The sequence below is a fragment of the Vipera berus genome (assembly GCF_964194415.1).
Source record: "Vipera berus genome assembly, chromosome: 3".
NCBI classification, from domain to species: domain Eukaryota; kingdom Metazoa; phylum Chordata; class Lepidosauria; order Squamata; family Viperidae; genus Vipera; species Vipera berus.
Window position 1 is genome coordinate 153,979,317 of NC_138204.1, and position 10,591 is coordinate 153,989,907.

At 41.6% G+C, this 10,591-nt stretch overlaps 1 protein-coding gene across 2 annotated transcripts in view; it reads left to right on the plus strand.

Annotated features, from left to right (window-relative positions):
• SLC66A2 (solute carrier family 66 member 2) overlaps nt 1-10,591 on the plus strand; it is a 79,210-nt gene that overhangs the window by 64,031 nt on the left and 4,588 nt on the right. The window lies entirely within an intron of this gene.

Sequence of the window (10,591 nt, forward strand, 5' to 3'; positions counted from 1 at the left end):
AGGTCTGCGCGGAGGAACGGAGACCTGCCGAGGTTTGGGGAGGTTTGGGGAGGTTTGGGGAGGCGCCCAAACCTCCCCAAACAGGAACGGAGACCTGCCGAGGTTTGGGGAGGTTTGGGGAGGCGCCCAAACCTCCCCAAAGGTCGGCAGGAGGAACGGAGACCTGCCGACGAGCCTTGGCCACACAGGGTATTCCTGTGTATTCAGGCTTGCAAAATGGCGGATCGAGCCTCTGCTGGCGGCAGAGGCTTGCAGAACGGCGGATCGGCTTATACTCGAGTCAATAACTTTTTCCAGTTTTTGGGGGTGAAATTGGGGGTCTCGGCTTATACTCGAGTCGGCTTATACTCAAGTATATACGGTATAATAAATGCTTTTCTCCAATTATGTAATTATTAGATCTGCAGCCTTCAATGAGAGTGTAAAGTTCCCCCTTCAGTTAGATCAGGGGTCCCCAATCCACAGGCTGCAGACCGGCATTGGTCCACAGCCCGTCAGGAATCGGGCCATGCAAGTGAGCGAAGCCCCACCTGCACATGCATAGGATCCAGACAGCATGCAAAACCATGCCCCACCCCCAGTCCACAGAAAAACTGCCCTCCACAGAACTGGTCCCTGGTTCCCAAAAGGTTGGGAGTTGCTGAGTTAGATTGATTATACAACTCTGTTCTGAATATTTTAAAATGTTATGCATAGTCCTTAGGTTGCAGTGGTAATTGGGATTGGTATTGCCATCCCTAAGCAATGCAGTCATAAAACCTATGTCACATGACAGCATGGCTGTCAAGATTCAGACTGATGAACCCACCAAATAAACATCTTCGAGACATTCCAATCTCTTAATGTAAAACTTTATTGAGTGCATTAGTTCAGCACAGTGAAAGCAAAACCATCTCTGGCCAGACCCCACCCCAAACTCTATAGTAAAAGCATAGAATTCTTCCTCCTCCCTCTTGGTCAGGTCACATTGCCCAATCAAACAAGAAAATATTGTTATGGAAAAGCATCTTTAAGTCTACCCAGATGCTTGGTAGAATGTCCTTGAATCTCATGGTCTAGCCCAGGGGTAGGCAACCTCGGCTCTTTTATGACTCATGGACTTCAACTCCCAGAATTCCTGAGCCAGCTAGGAATTCTGGGAGTTGAAGTCCATGAGTCATAAAAGAGCCGAGGTTGCCTATCCCTGGTCTAGCCTCTTAATCTTCTCAGCTCACATTCCAATCCCTTCCGTCCCCTCAGGTTCGTTGGCAAGTTGAGAAGCAATAATTTTCACACCAGGAAAACTCTGCTTTGAAATTTTACAGTGGCTTAGCAATGATAAATCCAAGCAGTCTGGTTGCTGTTGTAACCCCAGCATGTTGTTAAGCGGCAAGCAGAAGGAGTCCTTGGTAAAGAGTTTAGGGGTCATGTGAGAGGACCTGGGAGGGCCAGTGTAGGCCCTGCATGAATTGGGGGAGAACAAAGGAGGCAAGAAAAGGGCCCGTGTGCTGGAAGGCCAGGGGGACAGCATGACAAGATGCACGTGCAGGAAAGCCAGGTGTGGATGTGGCGTGGTAGGGCGTGTGCTCAGGAAGGCCAGGGGGGACATCTTCCCTCTTGGCTTCCCCAGGACTTTGCTTGTGGGGAGCCAGCAGAGAAGGTTGCACTGGTGATCAAATGACCATGGGACGTTGCAACTCTCTTGCGAGCCAGTTTCCAAGTGCCTAATCATGACCACATTCCTGCGAGGATGCCGTGACAGCCAGAACTTCAAGGGCCAGTTGTAAGTCCCACTCATTTAGTGCAGTTGCCACTTCAAAAGATTGCTAAACGAGTGGATGGTAAGCCAGGATTGTCTGTATTTTTTCCAGGAGAAAGAAATTGACAGTATCATCTCCAGTTTTCCGTGTTTTGGATGCAACTGTACCAATACTGCCCTCTCGTTTTCCTTTTCTGACATTTTACTGTAGTTTAGGTAGTGGAGTTATTGACCTACTTTTAGAGCACATGTTTGAAATAATCTAACATCCTGCAAAATTTAATTCTGTGGGTCAGCAAGGCTGATAGTGCCTTGCCAGAAAACAGGTGTTTCTGTGATTTGATTATGTTCTTATTAAACTGCACCACAGAAACACACCTTTTTAAAAACAACAACAACAACGTGTGAATAGGCGTAGGCCTTTGGGGTCTAGTCTCTGCCTTGTGTGTTTCTCCATTTCTCAGAAAGAACCCCAAGGAAACGGCAAGAAATAACTAAGCAAAAAGTCGAGGAATTAACAACAAAAATCCTGGCATAAGCAGCTTCAGACCATAGACTGATGAGTCTAATAATGGAGAAATTTCTGCTGGGAATCTTATAACGGACTAAAATGCTCAGGAGGGAGACTAATAAAAGAATACTTTCCACAGTTAGATATTACCCAGGCTGTTTTAATGGCCCACCTGAGGGAGAAAGAGTGTGTGAGAGAGGAGATAATGATGGAAGAATCATGTATGTTTTGAAATGGTCAATTTCACAGTTTATATTATAAAAGTCAGTTACCATTATCCTAACCTTAGAAATCTGAATTAGAAGTTTATTTTTGCTTAACGCTGCACATTCCTAGATATTTTTTTTAAGTTTACCCTGGAAATGTGTTCTGAATTTGTCATGAAGTTTACAGAATGGGCTATGTGTGTAGTGCAGTGGGTAATCTTTTCTGAAACAGACAAGAGTTTGTAGTTCTGTTATACGATTAAAAATAAAACCTTTTCTGCAAGTTGATGGATCAGAGGTCTAACTAGGTATCTTTCACACGTGTTAGGCCTCTTCTTGGCTAGAAGAGGTCTAAGAAATAAAATCTGAAGGGAATGGGGCTGGCCAAGGGTGATGGGGAGCATATTCATCTTCTACCTCAGACATGTCAAACACAAGGCCCGGGGGCCGGATCCGGCCCGCAAAGTGGTTTCATGTGGCCCGCGAAGCCATCCTGGAAACAGTGAGGGAACAGCCCCCACTGCCTTGGCCCTGGCCCAGAGACCCTCCTTCTGCCAGACCCCCTCAGATCTTTCCCACTCCTGCCTAGGCCCCCATAGGCACCCTTGATGCGAACGATGTAGAGCTGGCCACGCCCACCCAGTAGGCCATACGCACTCTAGACATGCCCACCCAGTAGGCCACGCCCACCCTGGCCATACCCACCCGGCCCCCTGAGGGCAACTGCAATGCTGATGCGGCCCTCAATGAAATTGAGTTTTTTGTGTTTTTTTTATTATCATTTCTATACCGCCCTTCTCCCGAAGGACTCAGGGCGGTGTACAGGGCAAGAATAAAACACAGAAATTTACAAAAATTAAAAGATAATTAAATGCATGCCCGATTAAAATACAATTGATACATAGTAAAAAACCCCAATAAGAATGATAAAAAAAACCCCACCAATCCCCCCTCAGGCCAGGCCGGCTTGCTCGAACAAGTATGTTTTCAGATCGCGGCGAAAGGAGCGCAGATCGGGCGCCGTCCGGAGCTCAACCGGTAACTGGTTCCATAGCTCCGGGGCGCCCACAGAGAAGGATCTCCCCCTGGGGGCCACCAGACGGCATTCTCTGACCGGTGGCACCCTGAGGAGGCCCTCTCTGTGGGAACGCACAGGGCGCAGGGAGCTTGATGCCGGCAGCAGATGTTCCCTGAGGTACTCCGGCCCCATGCCATGGAGGGCTTTGAACACCATTACTAGCACTAGTTTGACACCCCTGCCATAGATCAATAAGTAGCTCTTGTTTATTTCTATCAAGTTTGTCTTCCTTATTTTTTACACCACTATTTAATGAAATTGAGTTTGACACCCCTGTTCTACCTTAAGCTGTTTCTCATGAAAAACTATATAGAGCCAACCCAAATGGCACTATTGTGCTGTAGTATATTGTGCTACACCAATATTTTTTAAACTTTTTTTCCTCACAGGACCCCTTCCTACTTTTAAAAATTATGGAGGATTCTAAGAGTTTTTGTTTGCATGGGTTTCATTTATCAATATTTACTGCACTAAAAATTAAAATTGATGTGTTCCCTCCCACTATTGCTTCTCACAATTGTTTGATGGGGTTTAATACTGTTATTTTTCAGCGTAGGGTGGCAAATAATTTTGATCTTTGTGGAGTCCTGAGAGACATTCATTCATTCATTCATTCATTCATTTCCTGTCTATATTATTTTTACAAATAACCCAAGTTGGGTAACACATCCAACACAACTTCCTCTTCCTATTATCCCTACAACAGCAATCCTGTGAGGTGGGATGGGCTGAGAGAGAGTGACTGGCCCAAAATCACCCCATTTTGCTTTGCCCCATGGAGCCTCAGGCTACATTTTACTATAGTAAACTAAATTAATTAGTAATCTGCTCTGTAAGTGTTAATTATTGCCAGAACAGGTTGACTTAATCATGGATTTTCAGCCTTGCGCTGAAGTTGGATGCACAAACTTTTTGCAATTGCCAGGACCTGAAAATCTGGAGAAACATTCAGAGCAGAGTCCCTGACTACAAACCATATTTTTTTTTAGTACAAAATACAGATAGTCCTTGACTTACGACTGTAATGGACCCTGCCTGTGCTGGACCAGTATATATTCAGCTGCTCCATTTTATATCTAGTTTAGGAATTAAGTACTGTGTTAGTGTATTCAGCATTTACAGGGTTAATACAGCACCCTTAGTAGCATTGTATGTAAGAACATGTAGCATTTACAGGGTTAAACCTTATTTCCTCAAGAGTTGCCTTATGGGAATTGTAGTCTAATTGTTTAGTGAATGCCATGCTTACCTAGTTAAGTGGGTGGAGCTTAAAGTTTTATGGCAGGACGTCCAGGCTTTGTCTTTGTTCTACATCTCTTCACGAAAGCAAGCAAGGATGCTTCTTCACTCCGAAACAACATGGGGTAAATTTACCTTTAATCTTTTACACTGTCCGAATGGAAAAATGTGCCATGGTTGGATGAACTTAACAGCAAACGTAAGTCTGCCTAGGATTCCTGACCAATAAAAGTCTGTTTAAAACCATTCTGCAGAGTTTATGCTACCTGGATCATTAATTATAAAGCATTTTAATTCGTGTTCCATGATACTGCCCATTATGGTCACAAGTTATAATGGTTGCAAAACAGGTCATGTGACCAACCTGATTTTACAAACTATTTTGTAGCAGTCATAAAGCGAATGCTGCAGTTGTTAGATGAACAGCGTAGTCGTTATGCAAATCCATTGTTCACTATGGTGCAATTTTGCCGTAATTTGGAAGTGAGGTACCAGTTTTTGGCAAAACTCGTGTAAAACATGCTCAAGTGAACATGGGACGCTGCAGATCACCATAAATGTGGTGTTGTTGCTGAGTGCTCAAAGTGCGATCATGTGACTGCTGGGGAGGGGTGAATGTCAGAGCTTCAGATTCAAGTCATTTTTCCCCTTCTCTGGGTCTGTCATAACCAACTGATCGTAAATCAAGGACTATCTGTAATATTCTTTCCTGTTATGCATGTAATTACTGTTGTTAAATCCTTTGTTGCAAATGCAGTGGTCTGCATTGCATAAATGGATTGTTCTTGTTTGCCTTCCGTGTTGAAACTTTTAAATGCTACGCTATAAGGCACTTATATTAGAGGGGCATGTTTGACATTGGATATCATGGCAGTGAGTTACATCGCACGGAAATGCTATTTTTGTTGCTTAAGCCTCTGGCAATAGCATTTCTTCCAACCCAGCCACTGCTTCTTTTGTTTTCTCTGGCATATGTATTGTTGCAATATTGGATGCTTCTCTTGTTATTTAACCAGCCATATTGCAGTACGTTTCAGTATTTTATAGATTGGATTCCCATCTACCGTAATACGGATTTGTTTTTCTGATCACCTTGGAGCTGGCAGCATTTCCTAATTGGCACCCCTGGTTTTTGATGACACTCTGTCCCCCCCCCCTTAAATGTGGGCCATTTAGATGATGGTTCTTAGAAGATTTGCAGAAAATGTGCTCGTAATAGAAACATTAGCTATAATGGGAAGCTGTGATTGGGGTATATTAGGGCTTGCGTTCTTTAAAACGATATAGAAAAACTGCTTTTGAACTTGCCAAGTTCCTATTCGCTGAAGAAAGCTGTCGTTTTCTGGCCTCTGTACAAGCCTGAAAAAAGTGGATCTGCTTTCACATTAATGGATTATTGACTCCTTAAAACAGCAACAATGAAAAATGACGGGGTGATTAAAGTCAGCCCTTCTTTCAAACCATCTTCAAAATGTGCATTAGTACATACGATACAGGTAGTCCTCGACTTACAACAGTTCTTTTAGTGACCGTTCAGCACTGAAAAAAAGTGACTTATGACCGTTTTCCAACATCCCCATGATCATGTGATCAAAATTCAGATGCTACTTATGATGGTTGCAGTGTCCCAAGACCATGTGATCCCCTTTTGCAACCTTCTGACAAGCAGAGCCAATGGGGAAGCCAGATTCACTTAACACCTAACAGCTAATCTTACTAACTGATCAACTGCAGTGATTCGCTTAACAACTGAGGCAAGAAAGGTCATAAAATGGGGGCAAAAATTCACTTAACAAACGTCTCACTTAACAACAGAAATTTTGGGCTCAACTGTTTGGACTACCTGTACAGGTTATACTGCTATGAAAATATAGTCCTGAGGGTTCATACAATTTTTGCGTACTTTACTTAGGTTTTTGTTTTAACAGGGCTGTTAGAAACTTCAGTTTGTCTCTCTGTGGGGCAGGGTCAAAAAGTCGAGATGGTAGCTGCCAGCATAACAAACGAAACCTTTCCTCTTTGTGATGTGCGATACAATGCCCGTGAAAAAAGGGCAGTGCTTTGATTGCGGTCCCAGCTGCCATATTTATTTTATTTATTTTAATTCCATTTATATCCCGCCCTTCTCCGAAGACTCAGGGCGGCTTACAAGCTTAGCAGTAGCCTTCATTCTATGTATATGCCTGCTTATTAGGGCTTTCACACACACCCCAAGCGGCATTATTACAAAGTCAGCTTAATTGCCCCCAACAATCTGGGTCCTCATTTTACCTACCTCGGAAGGATGGAAGGCTGAGTCAACCTTGAGCCTGGTGGGATGCGAACCTGCACTAATTGCAGGCAGCTGGTGTTACTTAAGGAGGCATTAGCCCACTGCTCCACCAAGGCTCTTATTGACTTCTTTGATACTATGACCCCTGATACAGATCCCGCCTGTGGTTTGTGAATCATTTTTGCATTTGTCTTCAATGTTGTGCACCCATTATTTTTGCTTCTACGCTTTGGAATTTTATGGCCACTGAATGGTAGCGTTGCATACATGTAGAATGTAGCCTTTATTTTTTTATCTTTCACTATTTATATACTCTTGACATTCATGAATGATTAATCAAATTCACTTGGTAGCTTTTTGGACATAATTCTGTTTCAGGTTGGTCCGTGAATTTCCTTGCTACATTAGCATCATGTCTTTTGTGGGGGGGGAAAAAAAAGGTGACATGAACTTGGTTAGCCCAACTCTTCTTAGCATATTTCTAATCCCTCAAAACACTTTCGGATTCCCTCCCAGAATTGCAACCCTGGTACATATCTCCTTTTTTTTAATTAATGGAGAGGAAGATTGTTCTGTGGAGCAGCTGTTCGAAATTGGGAAAATAACCTTTGTGTAATAAAACTCCTATCTGTCCGTGCACTTGGCTTTCTTTCTTGCTTCCAGGCAGATTGTGTGTTGCTTCTAGCTTCCTGCAAGTTGGGACTTTATGGTCTGTTTTTTCCTCTTCTGTCCCTCAGAAGTAAGAGCCCCAGCAGCTGTTCAGCCTTTGCGGAAAAGACATATATTCCTCCCCCCCCCCCGTTCTTTCTGATTCCAGAAGGCTAGCTTAATCTCCTTGATTTCCTTCCTTTTCCTTATGCAAAAGGTCCATTATTTTGCAGCAGGAGGGGGTGGGAGGATGTGCAGCGAAGAGGTAACAATATCTTAAAATGGGAGCGTACACGAAGTAGAAATTTTCATGTCATGGATTGTACCCATAGTCAGAACAACTCCATCATATTGTGGAACTACAGCTACAGATTTAAAGCATTTGCTTAACAATTTATGCTTTTGGGACATTGGTCCTAAGCCTTTGTGCCTAAATACGGAATATGGAAAACATATCTATTTTTTTAAATAAAACACTTCATGGCTATAAGAAAGAAAGAGAACTGTTAGCAGTTTGCTTTGTTTATTTAGAAGGGTTGTCATTAACCAAAAACAACCTCCTTTCAGGTTTGTAACTCCTTGGTGTGAAAGTGTAGGATTCGACCCATAGGAAATGGTACCCAAACTGTGCACTAAATTATTTAGTTTTGTGTTTCTTTAAAGGAAAAGAGAGGCTACAGTTCATTAACAGTTATCTTTAATCCTGCTGTTACCTTCCTGGTGTTTATGGATGTATAAAAGCTTCATTAGTATCTATACTGTTCATTGTTGCAGCTTCACATATACTGAGTGCTGGAGAAAATTCTAGGCAAATACAACAACAATTTTTCTTTAGGCAGAAATCAAATAAGATCTCCTGTCGAAATGGCTGCCTTGGCTCCCAGCCATGCAAAAGACATTCTAAAATTTCAACCATTTCTTTCTTTGGGAAATTCATGAACATAGACAGTCATCTTGAAATTTATTGCTTCCTGGATAATGGATCTCTTCATGGGACCTTAAAGTTGTCATTTTTGTGTACCATGGTTCCCATGAAGATACTTTCTATTTTTTTGTGTGATGTCCATTTGCAAAGCTAGGTTTGACACCATCCATTTGCAACATTGTATCTTTGTGAAGCTGTGTTTCTGTCACTCTTTTGACCTGTGAAAATATTACTGATGCTAAAGTGTCACTCATAATCAAGAAAGTTTGGGAACCTCTGACGCGAACTGATGATATAGTTAGACAGAAACTTTCTTCTGAAAATTTCAATACTTCTCTAGATTATTGGGTATAGTTTGCTCAGATAGGCAGACTGATCCTTGGAATATTTATTTCCAATCCACATGAATTACCAGGAGAACCAAATGAAGTAAACTAACCAAAGAGAGAAGCAACCTAGAACTAAGGAGAAACTTCCTGACTGTTAGAACAATTAATCAGTGGAACAACCTGCCTCCAGAAGTTGTAAATGCTCCAACACTGGAAGTTTTTAAGAGGAGATTGAACAGCCAGATAGTAGACTGAATTGTGATGAGGTTATTTGAATTCAAGTCTCATTGAAATCAAGTTGCATTGCAAAAGAACTTATTTATTTAGGGGAAATATATGTTTAATTAATTTAGCCTGCTCTAAAATATATTTTGTATAATTACTTGAGTTTTCGGACATTTTCCTTGAGGTAGCTTCTTAGTAAGTAGTAAATAGCTTGTCTCTGTAGAATATAGCTTTTTAATTTTAGTCATCAGATTTTGATAATTCACAGATACAATACATATTTTTGCTACCTTACAAGTTTCAGTAAGTCCTAACTTCATCACATGATGAAGCTTATTCTTAGAATAATACAATACTAAGATTGTGCATCTCTCTTTCATCAACTTTTGAAGACATTTTGGGTTCTTAACACAAAGTTTATCATCTCTAACCTGCATTTCTGCCTCCCTTTCTTATTACAGTGGATGGATAAGAGCTGGGCCATTTCTGAATTCAGTCATATTTATTTTTGCACATCATAAATTGTAAATAAGATCTGAAGTGCTCACATTTTCAGTTATATTTTGTACACAATGCACAATGCATTTTTAAGTTATTCTAACAGCTCTGAAGCTTTTACTGGGCATTCCTTATAATTTCCATTTAAAAGATTATGCATTTATAATGTGCTAAGACTGTGTCACTTAAAAGCTGGCAATGTCTTTGAGTTGCTATATATAATGCATTAATGAAAATATTTAGTGTTTAAATGATAAAAGCTACTTAAGATTGCTTTCATTTTAGTATTATAAGAAAAAAGTGTTGTGCTTTAAACTGGAAAACAGTGGCTTAAAAATAATGTTATATATTATTTCTTTTTTAGTAGAGTTAATTCTATGGCTTGGGATATTTGCTTTATTTCTTTGTGCCCACAAAATTTGATTACCTGGCAGCATAGGACAGACTTTGTATCCAGGTGATTGCCATATGCAACATCCTTGATTAACTGCTGCCCATTAAATCGAGACACCTCTAATTAACTTAATTTTCCATTTGTGGAAGGTGTGTCTAGCTTTGAAATCACAGAAAATGTTCAAAAGGGTCTTGCATGGAACAGTGAGGTTCAGATGGTCCACATCCTGACCAAAGTGTTCATTTTAGGTGTGAACCCAGAACAAGCATGTTGGATCTTGGCATAGATGTTGTATGGTGGAAGACATCAGATTAATGGCAAGGTCATTGGCAGTGGCAGCTAAGCAAAGATACCAGAGAAGGAAAGTTTTTTTGGTTATGCCACCTTTGAATTCAAGTGGGGTAGCTAAGGATAGGGAAGATTTGCTGCCCAAACCATACAAAAGCAGAGAGTAGAGAGGAGCAAGGTGCCCAAAGCTTGCTTTGTTCATCCTGCGGGATCCGCCTGAAACATCTCTAAGCTGAAACA